This window comes from Arachis hypogaea, chromosome 12, assembly GCF_003086295.3.
Source record: "Arachis hypogaea cultivar Tifrunner chromosome 12, arahy.Tifrunner.gnm2.J5K5, whole genome shotgun sequence".
Classification (NCBI taxonomy): domain Eukaryota; kingdom Viridiplantae; phylum Streptophyta; class Magnoliopsida; order Fabales; family Fabaceae; genus Arachis; species Arachis hypogaea.
Window position 1 is genome coordinate 98252832 of NC_092047.1, and position 8213 is coordinate 98261044.

At 37.4% G+C, this 8213-nt stretch overlaps 1 non-coding gene across 1 annotated transcript; it reads right to left on the minus strand.

Moving 5' to 3' along the window:
• Positions 1 to 3878: 3878 nt before the first annotated feature.
• Positions 3879 to 3986, minus strand: LOC112730998 (small nucleolar RNA R71). The gene has a single exon (XR_003166794.1). It is a non-coding gene; the product is annotated as a small nucleolar RNA R71 (small nucleolar RNA).
• Positions 3987 to 8213: the final 4227 nt, after the last annotated feature.

Here is an 8213-nt window from a genome sequence, read left to right on the forward strand (position 1 = left end):
AACTCCACAAATGGCCTCTGCACGTGTAACACTCAAGCCCAAGCCCAAGCACACACCAAGTGGGCCCCGGAAGTGGATTTATACATCAAATACTTACTCATGTAAACCCTAGTAGCTAGTTTATTATAAATAGGACCTCTTACTATTGTATTAGGCATCTTTGATCAGTTGTATACCATCTTGGAACGCATTGTTCTTAGACCAAGGGGCTGGCCACACGGCCATGCCTGGACCTTCACTTATGTATTTTCATACGGTAGAGTTTCTACACTCCATAGATTAAGGTGTGGAGCTCTGCTGTTCCTCAAAGATTAATGCAAAGTACTTCTATTTTCTATTCAATTCTTCTTATTTCGCTTCTAAGATATCCATTCGAACCCAAGAACGTGATGAAGGTGATGATTATGTGTGACGCTCATCATCCTTCTCCCTTATGAACGCGTGCCTGACAAACACTTCTGTTCTACATGAATTAAGCTAGAATGAGTATCTCTTAGATCTCCTAACCAGAATCTTCGTGGCGTAAGCTAGAATGATGGCGGCATTCAAGAGAATCCGGAAGGTCTAAACCTTGTCTGTGGTATTCTGAGTAGGATTCAATGATTGAATGACTGTGACGAGCTTCAAACTCGCGAGTGCTGGGCGTTAGTGACAGACGCAAAAGGATAGTAAATCCTATTCCGGCATGATCGAGAACCGACAGATGAATAGCCGTGCCGTGACAGGGTGCGTGAGCATATGATTCACTGAGAGGAGGGGATGTAGCCACTGACAACGGTGATGCCCTTGCATAAAGCCAGTCATGGAAAGGAGTAAGACTAATTGGATGAAGATAGCAGGAAAGCAGAGGTTCAGAGGAACGAAAAGCATCTCCATTCGCTTATCTGAAATTCCTACCAATGATTTACATAAGTATCTCTATCCCTTTATCCCCACTCTATGTTTTATTTACATAATATATTGTAACCCATATGAGTCAACTTAACTGAGATTTACAAGGTGACCATAGCTTGCTTCATACCAACAATCTCCGTGGGATTCGACCCTTACTCACGTAAGGTATTACTTGGACGACCCAATGCACTTGCTGGTTAGTTGTATCGAAGTTGTGAACCATGGTATTGGCACCATGTTCTTGGCGCCATTGCCAGGGAAAGAAAGAGCCATAAACTTTACATAATTAAAGTGTAATCACAATTTCGTGCACCAAGTTTTTGGCGCCGTTGCCGGGGATTGTTCGAGTTTGGACAACTGACGGTTCATCTTGTTGCTCAGATTAGGTAATTTTCTTTTTATTTTCTTTTCAAAAATTTTTTCAAAAATATTTTCAAAAATCTCTCATATGTTTTTGAAAAAAAAAAAATAATAATAATAATAAAAATCTTTTCAAAATAAATTATTCTATGGCTTCAAAATTTTTAAGAATGAATTCTAGTGTTTCATGAAATATGTTGAATCATATCTGGCTGTAAAGCCATACCCAAACTACTTTGGGATTGGTATTCAACTAATCACTCCAGCCCATGTAATTATATGTTGCATCCTGGCTGGCTGTAAAGCCATGTCTATTCCTTTGGTAATGAGTATGTTAGGCTTGTCATGTCTGAATTACACTCATATTTTGATTAAAGCTTGGCTGGCTATTAAGCCATGCCTGACCCTTTGATTGGAGCTTTAAGACTAACATGGCAAGATTCCTGGAATTCATATTAAAAATTTTGGAATCCTTATTTTTATTTTTTCACAATAATTTTCGAAAAATATAACATAAAAATCCAAAAAATTTAGAAAATCATAAAAATCAAAAATATTTTCTGTTTCTTGTTTGAGTCTTGAGTCATATCATAAGTTTGGTGTCACATGCATATGCATCTAGCATTTTTCGAAAATTTCATGCATTCATAGTGTTCTTCATGATCTTCAAGTTGTTCTTGGTAAGTCTTCTTGTTTGATCTTGATGATTTTTTGTTTTGTGTCTTTTCATGTTTATGATATGCATTTTTCGTTTCTTAGAGTCTAAACATGAAAGATTTCTAAGTTTGGTGTCTTGCATGTTTTCTTTGCATTAAAAATTTTTCAAAAAATATGTTCTTGATGTTCATCATGTTCTTCAAAGTGTTCTTGGTGTTCATCTTGACATTCATAGCATTCTTGCATGCATTCATTGTTTTGATCTAAAAATTTCATGCATTGCATAATTTTCATGTTTTTCATAAAAATTTCAAAAATCAAAAAAATATCTTTCCCTTTTTCTCTCATCAAATTCGAAAATTTGGATTGACTTTTTCAAAAATTTTTTAAAATCAAGTTGTTGCCAATGAGTCAAATCAAATTTTCAATTTGAAAATCTTATCTTTTTCAAAATCTTTTTCAAAAATCAAATCTTTTTCAAAATTATTAGTTATTTTCGAAAATTTCAAAAATATTTTTCAAAAATCTTTTTCTTATTTTTATCACAAATTTTCGAAAATAACATAATCAATTAATGTTTTGATTCAAAAATTTGAAGTTTGTTACTTGCTTGTTAAGAAAGATTCAAACTTTAAGTTCTAGAATCATATCTTGTGATTTCTTGTGGATCAAGTCATTAATTGTGATTTTAAAAATCAAATCTTTTTCAAAACTAATTTCTATCATATTTTTTCAAAAATATCTTCTTATCTTATCTTTTTCAAAAATATCTTTTAAAAATATCTTTCCTAACCTCCTAACTACTTATCTTTTCAAAATTGGTTTTCAAAATTTGTTTCAACTAACTAACTAACTTTTTGTTTGTTTCTTAACTTTTTCAAAACCACCTAACTAACTCTCTCTCTCTCTAATTTTCGAAAATATCTTATCTTTTTCAAAAATATCTTTTCAAAATATCTTTTCTAACTTCCTAACTTCTTATCTTTTCAAAATTTGTTTCAACTAACTAACTAACTTTTTGTTTGTTTCTTAACTTTTTCAAAACCACCTAACTAATTCTCCCTTTCTAATTTTCGAAAATATCTCCCTCTTTTTCAAAAATTTCTTTTTTTTTAACTAATTATTTTTATTTTTGATTTCAAAAAAAAAATTTCGAAAAAAAATACTAAATATTTTTCAAAAACTATTTTCAAAAATCACTAACTCCTTTTCAAAATAATTTTCGAAAATTATTCCTTCTCTCTCATCCTATTCTATTTATTCATTCATATCCTAACATCTCATCTCACATCTCTTCCATTCGTACAGTTGCTTCTTCCTTTACATCACATTCTTTGTCTCCCCCTCTTTTCTTCCACTCACAAAGGGATCCCTATACTGTGGTATAAAGGATCTCTATTATTATTATTATTTTTCTGTCCATTCTTCCTTGTATGAGCAGGAGCAAGGATAAGAACATTCTTGTGGAAGCAGATCCAGAACCTGAAAGGACTCTGAAGAGAAAATTAAGAGAAGCTAAAATACAACAATCCAGAGAAAACCTTTCAGAAATTTTCGAACAGGCAGAGGAGATGGCAGGCGAAAATAATAATAATGAAAGGAGGATGCTTGGTGACTTTACTGCACCTAATTCCAATTTACATGGAAGAAGCATCTCCATTCCTGCCATTGGAGCAAACAACTTTGAGCTGAAACCTCAATTAGTTTCTCTGATGCAGCAGAACTGCAAGTTTCATAGACTTCCATCTGAAGATCCTTTTCAGTTCTTAACTGAATTCTTGCAGATATGTGATACTGTTAAGACTAATGGAATAGATCCTGAAGTCTACAGGCTCATGCTTTTCCCTTTTGCTGTAAGAGACAGAGCTAGATTATGGTTGGATTCTCAACCCAAAGACAGCCTGAACTCTTGGGATAAGCTGGTCACGGCTTTCTTAGCCAAGTACTTTCCTCCTCAAAAGCTGAGCAAGCTTAGAGCTGATGTTCAAACCTTCAGACAGAAAGAAGGTGAATCCCTCTATGAAGCTTGGGAAAGATACAAACAGTTGACCAAAAAGTGTCCTTCTGACATGCTTTCAGAATGGACCATCCTGGATATATTCTATGATGGTTTATCTGAGCTATCAAAGATGTCACTGGACACTTCTGCAGGTGGATCCATTCACCTAAAGAAAATACCTGCAGAAGCTCAAGAACTCATTGACATGGTTGCTAACAACCAGTTCATGTACACTTCTGAAAGGAATCCTGTGAGTAATGGGACGCCTATGAAGAAGGGAGTTCTTGAGGTTGATACTCTGAATGCCATATTGGCTCAGAATAAAATATTGACTCAGCAAGTCAATATGATCTCTCAGAGTCTGCATGGAATGCAAGTTGCATCCAACAGCACTCAAGAAGCATCTTCTGAAGAAGAAGCTTATGATCCTGAGAACCCTGCAATAGCAGAGGTAAATTACTTAGGTGAACCTTATGGAAACACCTATAACTCAACATGGAGAAATCATCCAAATTTCTCATGGAAGGATCAAAAGCCCCAACAAGGCTTTAATAATGGTGGAAGAAACAGGTTTAGCAATAGCAAACCTTTTCCATCATCAACTCAGCAACAGACAGAGAACTCTGAACAAAATGCTTCTAATTTAGCAAATCTAGTCTCTGATCTATCTAAGGCCACTGTAAGTTTCATGAATGAAACAAGGTCTTCCATTAGAAATCTGGAAGCACAAGTGGGCCAGCTGAGTAAAAGGATCACTGAAATCCCTCCTAGTACTCTCCCAAGTAATACAGAAGAGAACCCAAAAGGAGAGTGCAAGGCCATTGACATAAGTGCCCTGGCCGAACCTGTGAGGAGAGGAGAGGACGTGAATCCCAAGGAGGAAGACCTCCTGGGACGTCCAGTGATCAATAAGGAGCTTCCCTCTTGGGAATCAAAGGACTCTGAGGCTCATCTAGAGACTATAGAGATCCCATTGAACCTCCTTATGCCCTTCATGAGCTCTGATGAGTATTCCTCTTCTGAAGAGAATGAGGATGTCACTGAAGAGCAAACTGCCAAGTTCCTTGGTGCAATCATGAAGCTGAATGCCAAATTATTTGGCATTGATGCTTGGGAAGTTGAACCTCCCTTGTTCATCAATGAACTAAGTGATCTAGATCAACTGACATTGCCTCAGAAGAGACAGGATCCTGGAAAGTTCATAATACCCTGTACCATAGGCACCATGATCTTTAAGGCTCTGTGTGACCTTGGTTCAGGAATAAACCTCATGCCCCTCTCTGTAATAGAGAAACTGGGAATCTATGGGGTGCAAGCTGCTAAAATCTCATTAGAGATGGCAGACAGCTCAAGAAGACAGGCTTATGGACAAGTAGAAGATGTATTAGTAAAGGTTGAGGGCCTTTACATACCTACTGATTTCATAGTCCTGGATACTGGAAAGGAAGAGGATGAATCCATCATCCTAGGAAGACCTTTCCTGGCTACAGCAAGAGCTGTGATTGATGTTGACAGAGGTGAAATATTCCTTCACTGGAATGAGAACTCCCTTGTATTCAAAACTCAAGGATCCCCCTCTGCAACCATGGAGAGGAAGCAGGAAAAGCTTCTCTCCCAGCAGAGTCAACCAGAGCCCCCACAGTCAAACTCTAAGTTTGGTGTTAGGAGGCCACAACCAAACTCTAAGTTTGGTGTTGAACTCCCATATCCAAACTCTAAGTTTGGTGTTGGAGAGTCTCAACAAAGCTCTGCACATCTGTGAGGCTCCATGAGAGCCCACTGTCAAGCTATTGACATTAAAGAAGCGCTTGTTGGGAGGTAACCCAATGTTTATCTAATTCTTATTTTTATTGTTTTTCATGATTTCTTAGGTTCATGATCATGTGGAGTCACAAAATAAACAAAAAATTCAAAAACGGAATCAAAAACAGCAGAAGAAAAATCACACCCTGGAGGAGCGTCTGTCTGGCGTTCAAACGCCAGAACAGAGCATAGTTCTGGCGCTGAATGCCCAGAATGGGAGCATCCTGGCGCTGAACGCCCAGAACAAGCATGGTTCTGGCGTTCAACGCCAGAAATGGCAGCACAGGGGCATTGAACGCCCAAAATGGGCACCAACCTGGCGCTGAACGCCCAGAGTTGTGTGCAAGGGCATTTTACATGCCTAAATTGGTGCAGGGATGTAATTGCCTTGACACCTCAGGATCTGTGGACCCCACAGGATCATCTCAGGATCTGTGGACCCCACAGGATCCCCACCTACCTCATCATCTCTCTTCCCATTCATTATCATCCCTTCTGTTTTCCATAGACCACTCACATCCATACACCCACTACCTTCAAAATTCAACATCTCTCTCCCACCCAATCCCACCCATATGGCCGAATACACACCTCCATCCATCTCCTCCATATCTTCTTCTTCTTCTTCTTATATTCTTTCTTCTTTTGCTCGAGGGCGAGCAACATTCTAAGTTTGGTGTGGTAAAAGCATAGCTTTTTTGTCTTTTCCATAACCATTGATGGCACCTAAGGCCAGAGAAACCTCTAGAAAGAGGAAAGGGAAGACAAAAGCTTCCATCAAGGGTCTATAGCTCAGTGGTAGAATATTTGACTGCAAATCAAGAGATCCCTGAGATACCTCAGGGGATTCATTTTCTTCCACACAATTATTGGAAGCAACTAAGGGTGGAACATCAAGAGCACTCCATCATCCTTCATGAAATCAGAGAAGATCTAAAAAGCAATGAAGGAGGAGCAACAAAGACAAGGAAGAGACATAGAAGAGCTCAAGGACATCACTAAGGTGGATTCATTCTTTGTTCTTATTTCTTCTATTCTTTTTCGTTTTATATATGCTTATCTGTGTTTGTGTCTTCATTACATGATCATTAGTAGTTAGTAACTATGTCTTAAAGATATGAATGTCCTATGAATCCATCACCTCTCTTAAATGAAAAATGTTTTAATTCAAAAGAACAAGAAGTACATGAGTTTTGAATTTATCCTTGAACTTAGTTTAATTATATTGATGTGGTGGCAATGCTTCTTGTTTTCTGAATGAATGCTTGAACAGTGCATATGTCTTTTGAAGTTGTTGTTTAAGAATGTTAAATATGTTGGCTCTTGAAAGAATGATGACTAGGAGACATGTTATTTGATAATCTGAAAAATCATAAAAATGATTCTTGAAGCAAGAAAAAGCAGCAAAAAACAAAGCTTGCAGAAAAAAAAAAGGCGAAAAAAAAAATAGAAAGAAAAAGAAAAAAAAAGCAAGCAGAAAAAGCCAATAACCCTTAAAATCAAAAGGCAAGGGCAAAAAAAAAGGATCCCAAGGCTTTGAGCATCAGTGGATAGGAGGGCCTAAAGGAATAAAATCCTGGTCTAAGCGGCTAAACCAAGCTGTCCCTAACCATGTGCTTGTGGCGTGTAGGTGTCAAGTGAAAACTTGAGACTGAGCGGTTAAAGTCAAGGTCCAAAGCAAAAAAAAAGAGTGTGCTTAAGAACCCTGGACACCTCTAATTGGGGACTTTAGCAAAGCTGAGTCACAATCTGAAAAGGTTCACCCAATTATGTGTCTGTGGCATTTATGTATCCGGTGGTAATACTGGAAAACAAAGTGCTTAGGGCCACGGCCAAGACTCATAAAGAAGCTGTGTTCAAGAATCATCATACTGAACTAAGAGAGTCAATAACACTATTCGAAATCTGAAGTTCCTATAGATGCCAATCATTCTGAACCTCAATGAATAAAGTGAGATGCCAAAACTATTCAAGAGGCAAAAAGCTATAAGTCCCGCTCATATGATTGAAGCTCTGTTTCATTGATAGTTTGGAATTTATAGTATATTCTATTCTTTTTATCCTATTTTGATTTTCAGTTGCTTGGGGACAAGCAACAATTTAAGTTTGGTGTTGTGATGAGCGGATAATTTATACGCTTTTTGACATTGTTTTTAGTATGTTTTTAGTAGGATCTAGTTACTTTTAGGGATGTTTTTAATAGATTTTGTATTAAATTCACATTTCTGGACTTTACTATGAGTTTGTGTGTTTTTCTGTGATTTCAGGTATTTTCTGGCTGAAATTGAGGGACTTGAGCAAAAATCAGATTCAGAGGTTGAAAAAGGACTGCTGATGCTGTTGGATTCTGACCTCCCTACACTCAAAGTGGATTTTCTGGAGCTACAGAACTCGAAATGGCGCGCTTCCAATTGCGTTGGAAAGTAGACATCCAGGGCTTTCCAGCAATATATAATAGTCCATACTTTGGCCAATAATTGACGACGTAAACTGGCGTTCA